The sequence below is a fragment of the Lactuca virosa genome, chromosome 6 (genome assembly GCF_052849685.1).
Source record: "Lactuca virosa cultivar CGN04683 chromosome 6, Lactuca_virosa_CGN04683_v6, whole genome shotgun sequence".
Classification (NCBI taxonomy): Eukaryota; Viridiplantae; Streptophyta; class Magnoliopsida; order Asterales; family Asteraceae; genus Lactuca; species Lactuca virosa.
In genome coordinates this window covers 165,661,705-165,680,870 of record NC_136431.1, presented here as the reverse complement: position 1 = coordinate 165,680,870, position 19,166 = coordinate 165,661,705, and the positions used below count along the sequence as shown (strand labels likewise).

General features: G+C 33.0%; 1 long non-coding RNA gene across 1 annotated transcript; it reads right to left on the bottom strand.

The window, feature by feature from the left end:
- Positions 1 to 4,139: 4,139 nt before the first annotated feature.
- LOC145118643 (uncharacterized) lies at positions 4,140 to 4,630 on the bottom strand. The gene is made up of 3 exons (XR_013713389.1): positions 4,427 to 4,630; positions 4,244 to 4,325; positions 4,140 to 4,155 (listed from the first exon to the last, which is right to left on the bottom strand). It is a non-coding gene; the product is annotated as an uncharacterized LOC145118643 (long non-coding RNA).
- Positions 4,631 to 19,166: the final 14,536 nt, after the last annotated feature.

Genomic DNA, 19,166 nt, shown 5'->3' with positions numbered 1-19,166 from the left:
CATTTGCAGATTAATTAAGTTTTTAATTTTGGTGTTATACCTTCAATGTAAGGTATTCTTTTATATGTGTTTGTTATTCAAAGGGGGGTAGTACGTGTGTTATCAAATTATTCAACTATTATCAATTATACACTGTGTGTGTTCAACTATTATCAATTATACACTGTGTGAGTACATCAATTATCAAAAATATTATCATGTCTTCTGCAGTGAGATGATGCTAAATTATTGCATGAAAACAAACAACTTTTATAAAGATGAAAGAAGATGCTCCATTATCGCCAAAGAAGATTTCCATTATCAAAAAATGACAAAATATGATGCCAATTTGTCAAAAGCTTTAAAGTTTTGTCTGCCACATCTACACTCTGACAAATGCAAGTTGATTCAATAATTCTCAAGATGATCCGGTAATCCTTCGGTTTCCCGTCTCAAGATGTTTCAAGACTCCAAGACTCCTATATATTGAAGGGACATGTTTTAATGAAGACCATCTCAAAGTTCTCTAAAAATCTCTCTTATAAAACTTCTGTCAAATGTTTAGTTCATGTCTAAGAAAAGAGTTCTCCTATCTACTTCTAGATGTTCAAAATCTTTAGATTTTCAAATCATACTTGCTCCAGACGGATGCTCTGATTGTAATTTAAAAGAAGGTAATATATAAAGAATTTTATTCAATTATTGTCTTAACTCTGTTATCGCTATGACAGTCTCTTTTCGAGTTATTCTAACTATTAATTCTACAAGATTTGAAATTTTTGTTAAAATAATACTTGCATTTAATAATAATCAAATTCATGCTTGAAATATTATGTCTGATTCAAAGATACAAGCTAATCGTCATTATTATTGTAATCAATTAAAAGCTTTACAAGTTCTAATCCATAATCATGAGTTTAGAAGCAAAGATAGAAAACAGTTTTATAAAATAATGTATGATTTTTATCATCAAAAAATATCTGAAACTACTAGTTAGCAAATAATCTGAAACTACTAGTTAGCAAATGGTATCAGAGCCACGTTTTAGACCAGAGATTAGTATGTATATATATATATATATAGGATGTTATTACTAATTCTACAAGATTTGAAATTTTTGTTAAAATAATACTTGCATTTAATAATAATCAAATTCATGCTTGAAATATTATGTCTGATTCAAAGATACAAGCTAATCGTCATTATTATTGTAATCAATTAAAAGCTTTACAAGTTCTAATCCATAATCATGAGTTTAGAAGCAAAGATAGAAAACAGTTTTATAAAATAATGTATGATTTTTATTATATATATATATAGGATTGAGATCGGTTGAGAACTCAAAGTTTCCCGAGAACCCGAGAAGTAAAAGTGGAGCGTTGGATCAAAAGTAATTCGTTAAGGACATGATCGTCATCTTACCAATCTCATTTAATGTTTAATTTTTATGTTATTTAATATATTAATATAAATGTCTAAAAATTAACAAAATAACTAAAAATTTCGGATTTATTTTTTTAAAAAAAAAATTTCGATTTTTTAAAAAAATTAAGATTTTTTATTTTTTTTCGAAAAACATGAATTTTTAAAAAAAAAATGAAAAAAAATATTTTCTAAAAAACTGCATCATTTTTTTAAAAAAATGCATTTTTTTTTCAAAAAAAACTACATTTGAAAAAAAAAACAAACTGCTTTTTTCCTAGAAAAAAACTGTATTTTTTTTTCAAAAAAAACTGCATTTTTTTTTTCAAAAAAACTGCATTTTTTTTTTATAAAAACTGCATTTTTACAAAAAAAAAACTGCATTTTTTATAAAAAAGTGCAATTTTTTTCAAAACTGCATTTTTTTAACAAAAAAATCAATGTTTTAGGTGCATATATGCATATTTTTTCAAATGCATATATGCTTATTTCTTATACTATAATATTCGTAAATAAATTATAAAAAATCTCATTTTTATTAATCAATCTATAAACATAATACAAGTATTTTACTCAATACAAAATAAAATATAAAAAAATACAAAGATTCACAGTGTTATCATTTCTTCATATCAAGATTTCCATATTTTCTTCAATTTATCACTTTTTACCTCTTCAATATTTTCCAAAAATTCTTCAAAATCTACAGGAAAATAAAATAAAAAAATTGATTAATGCAAGTACACGCACATGTATATATCATGTAAGATTCACATGTTATTATATAATGTGATATTCACATATGATTGTATCTTTTAAGATTTAAATGTGAAATTCACAAGAAATTTTTAAAAAATAATTAACGAAGAACACTTACACAAAATGCATGTGTGCATATAGACATAATTCATATGTGATTCACTTGTGATTTACATGTGAATCACATGTAATTCACTTGTGATTTACATGTGAATCACATGTAATTGATATGTGATTTACATGTGAATTACATGTGATTAATATGTGATGTACATGTGATTTACATGTGAATCACATGTAATTCATATGTGATTTACATGTGAATCACATGTAATTCATATGTGAATTACATGTGAATCAAATCTAATTCATATATGAATTACATGTGATTCATATGTTAATAACATGTGAATAACATGTGATTAATAATACACAGTACCATAACGATTCACATTACTAATAACATGTGATTAGTAATGTGAATAACTGTAGATTCATAACGATTTTTTTTAAATAAAAGGGGAAATGATTTTTTATTACCTGTTTTGTTTTGTAGCCTGATGTTACAGCTCCAGGGTTAAATATCCTTGCAGCATGGTCACCTGCAATTGGAAAAATGAAATTCAACGAATGCTTCATCAACTCTTTGGCAAGAATGCTTCATTAACAAAGAACACTTGCACAAAATGCATGTGTGCATATAGACGTAATTCATATGTGATTCACTTGTGATTTACATGTGAATCACATGTAATTCACTTGTGATTTACATGTGAATCACGTGTAATTGATATGTGATTCACTTGTGATTTACATGTGAATTACATGTGATTAATATGTGAATTGCATGTGATTTACATGTGAATCACATATAACACATATGTGATTTACATGTGAATCATATGTAATTCATATGTGATTTACATGTGAATCACATGTAATTCATATGTGAATTACATGTGAATCAAATCTAATTATATATGAATTACATGTGATTCATATGTGAATAACATGTGATTAATAATACACAATACCATAACGATTCACATTACTAATAACATGTGATTAATAATGTAAATAATTGTAGATTCATAACGATTTTTTTTTAAATAAAAGGGGACATGATTTTTTATTACCTGTCCAAATTTCTAAAACCAGATCACCAATATAAAGAAAAACATTGGTAATTGATAAAAAGTAGCATCCATCAAAGCACACATTCATGCATAACAACACAACAATGCATTATTAGTTAAGAAAACTTTTATTTCAATTCTAAATCAATTTATATAAATTTGTTTTAAAAAGTAAAAGACTTACAAGATCAAATGTGTTCTCACGTGGCTTATCTGATAGGATTTCAAGAGGCAGAAGTGGGGTTGAATATGCTTCATGCTACAGTAAAAAAGATTGTAAGACTAAACACATAATATAATATATATATTTATAAATTATAATAATAAAATAACTTCATATTTCCATGAATCAAACCTGTAGTGTAGCCTTTGTGGGGACACGGAATGTAATAACAGCAGGTGTGCTGTAAAAGACAGTTTTTACTGTTGACTCTAGCTCAAAAGAGTGTGATAGAACAGCACCACTGAAAATATGACAGGTAATTATTGTGAGAATGAATTAAAGAAAAGAAAACATCAATTCAAGAATATGATTATGTGATACATACACATCACCTGCCACCATCATCACCTGCTATGCATGCATGTGTACACAAAGTACAACAACATTGTGGTTTGTAAAAATGTGAACGGGTGATCCAATCCCATTAGAAGTAAGGTTTCGACGATCAAACAAACGAACAGTGTTATCAGCAGACCTAAAATATTAAAAATGATAATATTTTTTTTAAAAAAGAATTAAGTAAAAGTAGGAGAATATATAGAGATAATGTGATGTGATTTACCCATTCAAAATGAAATTTTCATAAATTGGGTTCCAATCAACACAATGGAGATCGACATTGTGAGCTTTTTCCACCTGCAAACCATCATACATATAACAAAATACATTTTATAAACAAGAGACTTTTCAAACTTTATTATCCAAAATGAAAAATTAAAGTCACCTTAACAACTGGAGAAGATCCAGTTCTTGCATCCCATAGAATAAGACAAGAATCATCACCAACACTACAAAATTCTTGTGCACTGTTATTCATAACAAAAACTTCCAGTTAGTAAATCAAAAACTGTCATCATCATCATCACTATAAATATAAGATAGAAAAAGATCATGTTAGATCATTTACCTAGAGGGGCAAAATTGTACATCCTCAACAGTATCTTGATTCCCTTGAAAGATACACCTTGCTTTAATTTTAGGGCTCTCAGTAACTTTATCTTCAGTCTTTGGGCTTTTGCCACCATTAGATCCAGGAGACTTTGTTGCCCCTGAATCTGTTGCTAAAGTGGAAATATGATCTTGAATACTCCACAAAACAACTGACTTGTCCTTGCCTACCAATTAAAAAAAATAGTTTCGATAATTAAATAAAAGAAATAAAAAATATTCCATTTCCAAAATCTCTAAAAAGCATGGTTTTGACTTTTGAAATAGATCACCTCAGATAGCACAAAGGGTTCACTTTGGCACATAGCAAGAGCAAATTCTGCATTTTCTTCATGACCAGTTAATATCTGAAAGTTTTTTTAAGGGTATAAAAGGAATTAACTTTAAATAAAATTATACACATCCAGATGAAAAAGAACACCCACAACATCATAATGCATATCACAATAAAGAGAAATGAAAGAGGGAAGTGAAAAGGTAGTGTAATTGTGTGGTGTGATTGAGGTTAGAATTTCACAACTATTTATGAATCTCTTAGATCATTAAAGTGATATTATGTTTGTTTTAAAATTTACATTCCCACTTGTATTTGACAGGAAGGGTGGTGTGATAGTGTTGGATCTGTTGAACAAATTCAAGCAAAGTTGATAAAGAGACAGGAGGCTGCTGCTAAACGTAAGAGAGCCATGGCGTATGCTCTTGCTCATCAGGCATACCAAAATTTCAATTCCAAGAATTTCTTTCTTGCTAAAATGACTGAAATACCCTTGTAATGCAGTTCTAAATACCAAAATTGAATAATCACACGAACGATCGATGAACAAAAAAATTGTAATGGCCGGCAGATGCGATCCAGATAAAGGAATAAAGGACTGAACTACAAGGAGGAAGAAAACTGGATACCTGATCACCGTTGTTGCCAGCACCGTTGTTGCCAGCAAGATAATTTGTTTCGGTGGTGGTGAGGGAAGAAGGTAAGAGAGAGTGTCCATGGGTTTCTCAGTTACTATCGCCGATCGAAGCACCTATATTCCTCAAATGTCCAACTTCAGGACTTTTTGCCTGGATCGAAGCACCTCCTCTTCTTTACCATCCAATTCCACCATAACTGCATCCAAATCAATGGTGATTAAGGTCGATCGTCAATCATTAATGTGTGCGTCGACTTTGATGCTCATTGTAGTGGTAGATTTGGCGGAAATCGGCGGCAGAGCGATTGTGTAGGGAGAGATTCAACGGAAGGAGGCAGACGATTGACTGAGAGAGAGAGAGAGCTTTGACTTTCACCTTCCTCGATTCAATGAATAAGAAAGATAGTAGACGGAGGAGACCATTGATAAATCGGACATTGGTTCTGGATCGGGGAATGAAAGCCGATGAAGCTATGAGAGAAATAGGGACGAAGAGACGATCGGGGGATTTGTGAGAGAAAGATAGCATCGATTGATTTGGGGGAATGATTTTCAGTACCATAAATGCCCTTAGATTAATTTAAGTATCATACCCCCGTGTTTAATTCTTTTCAAATATTTACAACAATGCCACAAAACATCTCAACCTTCTATTATTTTAATCTAACGGCCCTCGTTTGGTTCTCGGGTTCTCGGGAAAATATGAGTTCTCAAATGATCCTTGCTCTCTCTCTCTCTGTGTGTGTGTGTGTATATATATATATATATATATATATATATATATATATATATAGGGCTAGGTTATTTTGTTTCTTACATTTATTGTGTGCTAGAATGCATCAATAAGAATTTAATAAATTAAAAAATTATTTAATTAAATAACTATAGATATTAAATGATTTCCATAATTATATGTATATTAAATGATATCCATAATTATAATTCTCTTTTTATGGAAACTAATTAAATCCTTCATTAATGTCACCAATAACATTCTTTCAGAATGAATTCGCATCTAGGTTTTTATATATGAGTTCGTATTTTGTTTCAGGACTCACTCACTTAAAATACAATAAAGTTGCATGGAATATGAAGAACGAGAGTGTATTCTACTAGAATACACTCTCATTCTGCTGAATACACTATCATTCTTCTAGATATGAATTAATTCTGAAAGAATATTATTGTTGACATTAATGACGAATTAAATTAGTTTCCATAAAAATGAGTTATAAGTATGGATAATATTTAATATACATATAATTAATACTAAATTCCTATTGGTGCATTCTAGCACACAATAGATGTGAGAAATATTTGAACCTACCTCTCTCTCTCTCTCTCTCTATATATATATATATATATATATATATATATATATATATATCTATATATATATATATAGAGATATATATATATATATATATATATATATATATATATATATATATATATATATATATATATAGAGAGAGAGAGAGAGAGAGAGAGAGATAGGTTCATATATGAACCCTAATTATTGTATGAATGTATAACCAATTCATATTTAGAGCTAGGTTCATATAATACCCCTAGAGTTAGGTTCATATTTCTCTCTCTTTCTTTCTCTCTCTCTCTCTCTCTCTCTCTCTCTCTTTCTCTCTCTCTCTCTCTCTCTCTCTTTATATATATATATATATATATATATATATATATATATATATATATAACCAATTCTTGACCAATCAATATCTAGGGGTATTATAGTAAATCTAATAATTAATTAATTAAATGCTCAAAATTATAAACGTATATTTCTGGAATGAAACCCTAGATAAGCAACGCTCTTCCTCTTTATCTCTCCCCTCTTCTCGGTCATCCTCCCCGACCTATTTCTCTTTCGTCGATCGTTTCCCTAAAACTGAACACCGCCGTCTAGAATCCATTGTTGTCGCCGCCAGTCATGACCTTAGGAAATTGACCGATATTGAAACGAGGGTTTTTTGTGGTGATTAGTGATATAATCAGTTGAGGTATGTTTCTTTCTCCCTATGTTACCTGTCGCGATTCTCCTTTGTCTTGATTCTACCAGTTTATTAGTGCAATGACTACTATGAATATTGTAGAGAACTACTAAGCTTTCAAAGAATGAGCAGATAATGAAAGGTGTGGTTGCACTTGTTGTGATTGGGATAGAAAATAGAAGCTGTGAAGAAGTCAAAATTAAATTTTTTGGATTAAGACTCTTTATTTAAGTTTTCTCACATCCATTTTTAAGTTTTAATGTTTATCTAAGGTCTTTTTTCAGTTATTAATCGGTAGTTTTTCTTGAATATGCATTAACTTTCCTTCAAATTCCTCTATATCAAAAGTGATTATATAGGTTATGATTTAGGGGTATATGATATGAGAGAATTGTTATTATCTACATGGTTATTACTTTTTATTCTTTTTGGTTGTCGTGATTTGAACAAGCACATAGTAGAAGGAAAATCAAAACGCACAGACAAGACCTGGAGGGCTGTTCTCATTTTTTTCTGCAAAAAACAATACAACACAATGTATTTGCTTCTCTTGTGGTTATCCTAATGGGATGTTATTTGAAACATTTCATGTAGGTTTCGTTTATCTTACAACACATTATGCCCTAAATTTCTTTAAAGAATGTTGACTTGCCATTAGATGATATAATAGTTAGAAAGATGCTAAATTATGTTTGGTGGTTTTGACGGTTTTGCCCCTAGTCGGATTTGATTTGCTGTTTTGCCATTGGTAGGTTTTGTTTTTGGTGGTTCTCTTGCTTATGTTTGCTTGGATCGGCTTCATGTTGGACTTCTAGTTTTTCAATCTTTCTTTCTACTTTTGTGTTGTTAGTTTGGTTAGTTATTTTTGTTGTTACTTTCTAGTGTGTGATTGTATTGTTCCTTGTTACGCCCCTGACCCGATCTTTGTTTTTTTGCTTATATAATGATTTGTCGTTAAAAAAACATGATTTGTTTTAACAATTCAGTTGCTTTTTTTCCTAATATTTATGCAAATTTGATTTTTCTGTTGACGTTTTCGATAATTTCCAGGTAGCCTTCATAGGCCCAAAGAAGTCAACAACCCTCAGTTTTGGCAGGAGAACTGAAACCAGTAAATGGCTTTTAGCATATTCATATTTTCAGTTTTAGGTTGTTAGGGTCGAAATGTTGTAATAGTCGAAGTTTGTATTTAGGGTCTTCGAACATTTTTGTAATGTATTTTACTAGGGCATAATATTCGAAGCTTCATGTTTAGTCCTTAGTATATTTTTTGTACGCTTTTCTCTTCTATAAATAGGAGTGGTTACTAGTGTCTTAGTAACGAAGTCTTTACAGAATATTCATTGTACTCTGTAAAATTTTCAAAAGCGTAATGGAGCCAAACAGATCATATTTACATCGGTGTTCAAATCTTTCAATTCTACTTTGAATTTACACTCTAATTCGTTCAATACTTGATTCATTGTCTCATCAATTGGTATCAGAGCAGGAATCATATCTCTGATCTGATTTTCACTTTGTTCAAAAGGTTTTTGAGTCAACTTTTTGATTCAAAAGTTTCCGCACTTTTTGAAAGTGAAAAATTGTTTAGATCTAAGTCTGTGATTCGATTCTGCACTTAATTCATTGAATCGAGTGTTCTAAGATTGATTGTGATTTGAATCATACAGTTTGTTGTCAAATTCTCAAAGTTTCTTCAAAAATTCTCAAGGATCTATTCTGTACAACAATGGTGTCATTCAATCTGAATTCCACGACTTCATTTTCTCATCTTCTAGGATCATCCACCAAAATTCCTATGCTCATCCCTGAGTATTACGATTAGTGGGCTGATCGTATGCAGGATTATCTCAATGGATTGGATGAAGAACTGTGGAATTGCATTTCTGGCAATCTCAATCCACCATCGAATGTTCAACCAATTGGTTCTTCCTCTGGAAACTCTGAAGTTGAAAATCAATCTGATCGTCTGAAAAAGCTGGAGAAAAGGTGTGTAAGAGAGCTAAGAGGAGCTTTGCCTCCAGTTGTTTACAACTACGTGAGGAGTTGTACAACTGCAAAGGAAATCTGGAACAATCTCAAGGAAAAATTTCAGGGAAGTGAGAAGACGAAAGTTAATTCTGTGAAGCAATGTTTAGTGGAGCTGAAGGACTTCAGACAGAAAGATGGTGAAACAATTGAAGTTTATTACGATCGTCTTAATGAATTGATATATCGATGCAATCGATATGGTATCACCAGATCAGCCATGGAATTCAATCTGATATTTGTTATGGGACTTCGAAAGGAATGGCGTAGTGTGAGCATGATGGTGAAGAATCAACAGAGCTTTGATACGTCAACATTGAATTACTTGTACAACCAACTTAAGACTCATGAAAGCGAAGTGAATGAAATAGCTGAAGAATCAAAGGCTATGTTGGGAGGTCCACTAGCTTTGGTTTCGAAGATCTCTGAAAAAGATGCTTCGGATGAAGATGAAGGGTTCATCATGAACTCAGATGATGAGGCAATTGCCTTTTATTCAAACAATCGTGTGAAAAAGTTCTTCAAAAAGCCTTTCAATCCGAAGGCAAAGTCGTCTGAGACAAAAGGGAACTTTCTGAGTAAAAGTGCTGGGGAAGAGAAAAAGAAAGATGAGATGAAAGATTCGAAGCCTGTTGAGGGAAAGTCTGAGAAGAAGCTAAAGGGAGATGCTGGGATTGATTGTCATTATTGCAATGGTGCTAATCACCTTGCTAATGACTGTATGCTTCGAAAGAAGAATGAGAGAAAGAATACGGTCAAGGATGAGGCGTACTATGCTGAAAAGTTGGAGGAGGTTCGTGCGAAAGCCAAGAATTTGTCTCTGGTTGCAAAGGGTGCGAATGAGGATGAAGATGGTACTTATCAAATCTGGTCATCTGGATCAGATGATGAGGAAATGCGAAATCCAACCCATGGAGCTATGTTTGCAAAAATAGAGGAAGAATCAGAGGAGGAAACATACGAAGTGCATGGAAGATGCTTCGTATCAAAAGCTGCTGACAAATCACCAATGACCACAAAGGTACGAAACATTCTTGAATCTTTTAATATTACAGTACATGCTTATAATTCTGAATTAGTATCTTTTGATGAAACTGTTACTTATTTTGATTCGATTGTGGTATCTGCTAGCAATGAGGCTAAGAACCTGTCAATGCAATTGCTAGAGACACAGAAGAAATTAGATTCGAAAATCACTAAGATAGATTGTCTAGAACTTCAAATAACGAATATCATGGTTGATAGGGACAATTTATCTAGTGATAATAAACTGTTGTTAGCACAAAGAAACATTTACTATAATGCTGCTAAAAGATTATATGGGAAAATAACTGAACTTCATCATTCATGCGAAATCAGTAAAGAACAACATAGAAAATTGCTGCCATTTTTAGCTTATGAAAGAGCTAAGGTAGATAACATTTCGTATGACTGTGAAAAAGAAATAGTTGATTTTGACAAAGTTCCGAATGACAAGTATAGATATGGAATTGTCAAAGTTGATGAATGTCTTGATTCGAATGATTTAGTTAACACTGTAAATGATACTTTGACTAAATCTGAACAAATTCACATTTTGAAAAAGACTGAGAATTCATCATCTGATTCTCAATCTAATTTTGCTGATATTGAAGATAATTCTGACAATATTAGTGAAATTAGTGAGCTTGAAGATGTTGATTGTTCTCAATTGTCTATTGTTAATGTTGCTTCGAATTCTAAAGGGAAAGAAAAAGTTAAGGATTTGATAGTTGAGAAAGAAACTGATATTCCCTCAACTTCGAAAGTTAGTGAAATGAACTTCGTGGATCTCAAAGATTACCAAACTGATGATAGTGATGATGAAGATGTAGAGAAAGTTTCGAAAGAAAAGAAATCTTCAAAGAAAGAAGTAATTCCACGAACAGTTGTTGACCAAGTGTATGGTGATACACAAAAGTTCGAAAAAGTGATGAATGAAAAAGGTGAACATTATCTTGAAACAAACACGGTGGTTTTTCCAAATTTCAAATGCACAGATGATGTCATTTTTCCAAATCAAGTTTTCGTAACTACCGGAAATGTTGAGAATATCAAACCAGAGTTCAAGAAGATGGTTGAGGAGGATAATTCAAAAACAACTGAGGAAGGTTTTTTCGCAAATCAAAACACAGTTGAAAACCACTTAACAAAGAATTCATATATTTTTCAACGACAAAAACCACAAAAACAATGGGTTGAAAAATCAAAAGTTGAAAAAGAGAAAGTAATTCGTGTTGAAAAGGAAAATGAAAAAGTTGTCAAATTAAACTCTAAGGAATTTAAAGATCAAATTGACAAATTTTCGAAGGAAAACAACATTTCAAAAAGACAAGTACGAAAGAAAATATTTTGGCAAAATATTGAGTCTCAAAAGATGTCTGAATCACAATCCATCAAAAAGGTTTTCAACGTTAAAAATGATTCTTTTTCAAAAACTCAACAATCATCTCAATCAAATCAAACAAGGTCTGAAGTACATAAGCAAACAAAGGTTTCGAAAGTTTCTGAAACTAACAAAACAAGAGATTTTTCAGAAAGATCCAATTCAAATCAAAAAGTTTTTCAACGTCAACATTTTAAATCAAAAATTGATACATCCTATGCTTACTCTTATGTTACCAAACCCAAAGTTGATTTTGTACCTCAAAAGCCAAATTTTCCTAATTACACAAAGAAAGAAACTATGAGGACGTCACGGGAAAAAGGAGCGACTTCAAGGAAGAACATTGATCATTGGCTTGACGGAAGAGGAAAAATGTATCAGTCAAATAAATATTCAAAAGAGCAAATTCATGAAGCATACGAAAAGTATGTCAATACTTCTTCGAATGGCAGCTCATCATCTAAGGATTCGAATATCTCAGTCAAAACATGGAGACCTGTCACAAAAGCGAAGACTGTTCAATCACAAACTCAAGATGCGAAGGGAAAAGTCAGTGAACATTCGAAACTATCAAACACTTATGTTTCAGTTCCTTTAGATGATGAAGTGAACTTAATTGATAGTCTCAAAACCAAAGTTTGTGATTGGGTTAAAAGTTCTTCATTTCATTCGAAATTGAAATCTAATTTCCAAGGACCCAAAAAGCCTTGGGTACCTAAAATTTTTCATTGATTGCAGGTATTGTGTGACGAGCAATATGATAACAAATGATACATTGATAGTGGTTGCTCTCGTCACATGACTGGAAAGAAGGAGAATTTAAGAGATTTTCGAAGTCTCAAAAATGCTGGAGTAGTAAAGTTTGGGAACAATCGAAAGTTTCAAGTCATGGGATATGGAAAAATCACAAATGGACAATTCACAGTGAATCGTGTTGCATATGTTGAAGGTCTTCAACATAACTTGATTAGTGTTTCTCAACTTGTTGTGGGCACTGGCAATCAAGTTCTTTTCAACGAAGAAGGAAGTGTTATTTCGAATGTTAACACAAACGAAATATTACTGAAATCTAAAAGGAAAGGTGACATGTTCACTTTGGACATCAATCCAATTGTAGGCAAACCAGCAGTATGTCTTCTTTCGAAAGCTACATCTGATTTAAGTTGGTTATGGCATCGAAGACTTTCACATCTCAACTTTCGAAACATAAATAAACTTGTGGTACAAGATCTGGTAAGAGGTTTACCTGTACTTAAATTTGACAATGATTCTTTATGTGCAGCTTGTGAAGTTGGCAAGCAACATAAACAAGGTCATCCAATCACAATTGATTCGAAAATTGTTGCACCTCTTGAGTTGATACATATTGATTTGTGTGGTCCTTCGACTGTTTCAACTCTCAACAATAAACGGTACATTTTAGTTATTGTTGACGATTTTTCCAGATTTACGTGGGTTTATTTTCTCAGGCTCAAATCCGAAGTTGCACAAATTATGATTGACTTTATCAAAAAGATGGAAACCACGTTGAAGAAGACTGTTAGAAAAATCAAGCGTGATCATGGAACTGAATTTAAGAACAAAGTTCTTGATTCATTTTTGGTGGACAAAGGAATTTCGTATAATTTTTCATCTCCATATACACCATAACAAAATGGTGTTGTAGAACGAAGGAATCGCTCATTATGCGAAACAGCAAGAACCATGTTGGCATATGCGAATTTACCTCAATATCTATGGGCTGAAACTGTTTCAACTGCATGTTTTACTCAAAATAGATCGTTCATTCATCGTCGATTTAATATTACACCATACGAAATTCTGAATAATTGTAAACCTAATGTGAAGTTTTTTCATGTTTTCGGATGTAGGTGTTTTATTATGAATCTCAAGGATCATCTTTCGAAGTTTCAAGCAAAAGCTGATGAAGGAATTTTTCTTGGATATTCGCACAATTCAGTGGCATATCGAGTGTTAAATAAGCGAACACGAAAAGTGGAAGAAACGTTCAATCTCACATTCGATGATTATTATGTTAAATCAAATGAGCATAGATTTACGAATCATCCAATTTTACAAGAAACACAAGTTGAAACTGAATCTATACAAATGGATGATACTGATTATGATTTGATTTTTGGAATTTCAGATCATGCAGTGGATACTGAAGTTCATGCTCCTGATAATCACATACCAGAATTTTCAAAACTTACTGATGATTCACCATCGACTCCTCAAGAAGGCGAAACTATGAGTGATAGTCCACTGGAGGGGGAGCAATTGGATTTGAATACTTTAGATGATGAAGAGCATTCTTTCGAGGGGGAGAAAGAACAATTGAATGCTGAAATTGAGGGGGAGCATGTTGTTGAGGGGGAGCATAATGTTGATGATGCTTGTTCGAATGCAGGCTCAGAAAATGATGAAATATACGAAGATGCCCCTTTGGAATTTGATCCAGCATATCCACCCATGGAAAAATGGACAAGAGACCATCCGAAGGATCAAGTTATTGGGAATCCACAAGAGGGAGTTCTGACAAGAGCTCAAATTCGTGCAAAGAATGAGGTATTGAATACTCATCAAGAATTTTGCATGTTTAATGTTTTCATCTCTAAAATTGAACAAAAAACAATTAAGAATGCAATGGAACACTCAGATTGGGTTGTTGCAATGCAATCGGAGTTGTCTGAATTTGAACGAAACAAGGTTTGGAGATTAATTCCTAAACCTAAAAATGTTTCGATTGTCGGGTTAAAATGGATTTTTAAAAATAAAACCGACAAAGATGGAAACATTATTCGAAATAAAGCCAGACTTGTTGTAAAAGGATATTCACAACAAGAAGGAATCAACTATGAAGAAACTTTTGCCCCTGTCGCAAGACTCGAGGCGGTTCGAATATTTTTGGCTTATGCAGCTCACAAAGATTTTGATGTTTATCAAATGGACGTGAAATGTGCATTTCTCAATGAAGAGCTTGAAGAAACAGTTTATGTGGAACAACCCCCAAGTTTTATTAACGAAGAATATCCTAATCATGTTTATATTTTAGATAAGGCAGTTTATGGTCTGAAACAAGCACCAAGAGCATGGTATGCAACACTTACATCATTTTTGAAACAATCTAAATTTAAACAAGGATCAGTTGATCCCACATTATTTCGAAAGAAAGTGGGGAATCATCTAATGCTTGTTCAAATTTATGTTGATGATATTATTTTTGGCTCGACTGACCCTGCTTTGTCTAGAGAATTCGAAGAATTGATGAAAAGCAAATTTGAAATGAGCATGATGGGAAAAATCAATAATTTCCTTGGATTGAATATTCGTCAAAACAGAGAAGGGATTTTCATTAATCAGGAAAAATTTACGAAAAATCTGTTAGAACAGTTTGGATTGACGAATAGCACAAAGCTTCGTGTACCAATGGCAACAGGCATAAAGCTAACACCATCGTTGGACAAACCTGCTGTTGATATAACGTTGTATAGGAGCATGATTAGTTCATTACTTTATCTAACAGCAAGTAGACCTGATATCATGTTTTCTGTGTGTAATTGTGCTAGGTATCAGATTAATCCACGCGAACCACATCTTACTGCAGTGAAGAATATTTTTCGTTACCTTAAAGGCACAATTTCGTTAGGATTGTGGTATCCTTCGAAAACTGGATTCTTCGTTCAAGCATACTCAAATGCAGACTTGGGTGGTTGTAATCTTGATCGAAAAAGCACAAGTGGAGGATGTCAATTTCTTGATGACAAATTAGTCAGCTGGCAGTCGAAAAAGCAAACGTGTGTGTCAATTTCCACAGCTGAAGCAGAATATGTGGCTGCTGCTGCTTGCACTTCGCAAATAATATGGATCCAAAGTCAATTGCGTGATTATGCAATTAATATGAAAAAGATTCCATTATATTGTGATTCTCAAAGTGCAATAAGAATTTGTCATAATCCTGTGCAGCATTCGAAGACTAAACACATAGCTCTTCGTTATCATTTCATTAAAGATCACGTGGAGGATGGAAACATTGAAGTACATTTCGTGAAAACAACTGATCAGTTAGCTGATATATTCACGAAAGCTTTGGATGAAAAATCTCTAATGCGAATAATAGAAGGTCTTGGAATGATCGATGACAATTCTGTTCCATGCGAAAAAGAAGAATGATAGGCGAAAAAGAATGAATCAGAGGCGCTGAATAAAAGATAACACAAAGTCATTCAGCATTAAGAGGTTACTGTTCATGGTCAACGCTTCGACCGCTTCGAATTCGTATGATTGTCACTTATTTTCAGTGTTGAGTTAGTGGTTACTGATCATAGTCAACGCTTCGACCGCTTCGAATTCGCATGATTGTCACTTATTTTCAGCGTTGAGTTAATGGTTACTGTTCATAGTCAACGCTTCGAACGCTTCGAATTCGTACATTTGTCACTCTTCAAGGAATGCCAAATATTCGTCTGTTTGCAACAAATTCAAAAAGATTTTCTTTTGTTTTGTCTTTAAATTTTCGAAAAATCAAAAATTCAAAAAGATTTTCTTTTGTTTTGTCCTTAAATTTTCGAAAAATCAAAAATCCAAAAAGATTTTCGTTTGTTCGGTCTTTATTTAAAAAAAAAAAATTCAAAACAACAAAAATATTTTTATTTTTAGACTTTTGTTGCAGATTATGATGATGATTCAGATCGGACAATGCAGGCAGTTTTAGGGTCAGGTAAAATTTTTCGTATGAATTGATATGTTTCTCATTATTCGAATTAGTTAGGTTGTCCCTAGAAGCATGCTGCTGCATGTCGTCCAAAGCCTCCATGACTCAATGTGTGTGTACGAAAGCCTTAATGAAATGTTTCGTACGAAAATTTCTTCCCAATCAGGCTTATATTCACATTAGTCTCTGAGCTACCTTACTCTTCTCACAATGAGTTAAGAGTTTCCTGTTTGGTCCAAAACATAACATAGGTACTTTTCGTGTCTTACACCAATCTTTTTCATCCAAAACATTCTTACACGATCACACACAAAGACGTATATCCGAGAGGTCTCTGATCAAACCCATCGAGACTTAGATATATAAAAACTCTGTGTTTATGATCTGACATCATGAGTCCGTGATGGAAGTGAAACCCAAAAATCTTACAAATTAAGGAATTGACGGGGAACATTGTTCCAGATATATACGAAACTTTTGTTTCTGTACCAATGTTCGAAACTCCAAATCATATTCATTTCGAATGAGTGGTCTTGATCAAGCATTCGAAACCCACGATGTTTGTTACCCAACAAGATCCAGTATACAAATTTTTTTTATGAATATGATTTCCGTGTGAGTTTCATTCGAATGTCCTAGTCATGTTAAAATTTTTCAAAGCCGACTTGTCACTGACTACACTGGTCATACAAGTAATTTCTGTTACACTTTATCACCTTATGTTTAGGTTGACATGTAATGAAATTTTGAACCTACCCACGAAGCATTCTTAAAAGAAGCCCTTTGATACTTATCAAAAAGTATTCGATTGTAATTCACGGGAACATACACAAGCTGTTGATCATCTCTCTTGATGATTAACGAAGCAACCTTTGCCCGGGGTTTAACTGCCTTCGTGTCAAATTAAATTTTTGACATCACAAAATTCAAAAAAAAAAAAAAAAATTTTTTTTTGTTGTTTCTTGTCTAAACTTTCTTTGGCACACTACACACACGAAATCCTTGAGGTTCTGAGTAATACCAACTCAGGCTGATGATTTTGAACATCTGGCAAATGACTTCGCTTTTTATCCCAAAAGTGAAAGAGCCTTGCCTCCATTCGAAGGGTTCTAACGGTTACAATTCTATTAAGGGGATAATGACAGGCTGTGTATACGTGACGTATGGTATTCTGCCCGGTTTTCTAGGTGATGTGACAGACACTTTTTGACGCATGGCTACCTTTCCGCTGTACAGGTCCGATTTTCAAGGTGCCACGTCTGATCTCATTAAATGCATCCCGCTTCAAATTCAAATCATTTAGGGTTACATATAAAAGGGGGTTCAAGAGTACTTTATACGTTTACGCGATCAAAACTCAAAACTTCCCAAATTCTCTGTTCTTCATCTTTTTCAAACCCTAACAATGGCGACTACTGCTCATGTCGATCCTTCTACTGAAGATACTTCTTCTGCACCAGTTATGAAGATTCAATCTACCAATTATTATGTGGATGGTGAACTTTCTCAATGTCCAGAAGAATTCAAGATGCTTATTGTTTCTTTAAAACACTCTGTTTTATCCAAAGCAATGTTCAATTCCTTTTCTGTTCTGGTATCCTGGCTTTCTCAAGCAGGATCTACTACCACATACAACAAAGCCTCTGATTCGATTACTTTTCACCTAATCAATGACAAAAAGGTTAGGCTTTCCAAGAAACTGTTTTGTCAGATTCTTGACATTCCAAATACACCTCCTTTTGTTGAATTTCAATTCTCCCAAATAATTCATATGTTTAATGAAATGGGATATCAGCCCCATTGTCAAAGATAAGTGACTTTAAGAAGTCTGGTCTTCCAAAAGTATGGAATTTTTTGTTTGGGATATTTTTGCGTTGTTTAACCGGAAGAACAGTTGGATTAGATAAAGGAAGGGTGGAGGTTTATGCCATGGTGGCTGGTTTATACTATGATCTTCCAGCAGACTACTCTACACAGCTATGGAAGGAATTCCAAAAAGGAGTAGAACATACGAATGTTGTTCATGACATTTTGTGTGCTAGGTACTGGAGTCTAATTCTGCAACATTTTTACAACAAGGAAGGCATCTTGGTTTCAAATGAAGAAGAGAAGGTTACTTTTCAATCTTATCACTTTCCGAAGGAAGTTGTTGACAATGCTGATGAATTTCCAAACGTTGCTCGGATTCCAGACGCGATGCTTAAAAGGGTGGATCCTACGAATCCTGTTTTGATTGCATATCTGAAAACATTCGATTCTTCTATTCCTACGGGAATTTTGTTGCCACGCGACGAAAAGAAGACCAAAAAGTCGAAGAAAGCTGATCCTGCTTCACCTGAAAAGAAAACGAAGGGTTCAACATCCTCTAAATCTCCAAAGAAGAAGACGGAAAATGTTGCAGTGACAGTTGAAGCAACACAAGTGATTGAGCCAATAGTGGAAGAGACTCAAGAGAACGTGATTATTCCTTCGAAAACAGGGATGTTTCAAAGAATCAAGATGAAATCCACTCACAAACGAAAGTCACCATCACAGAAGTTGATTCGCAAGCCTCTAATTACTCACCAAGGAGTTTTAATTCGTGAGGTACCTGTTCCTGTTTCTCCCGGATCCAAGAAAAGAGCAGCAGAAGATATGGC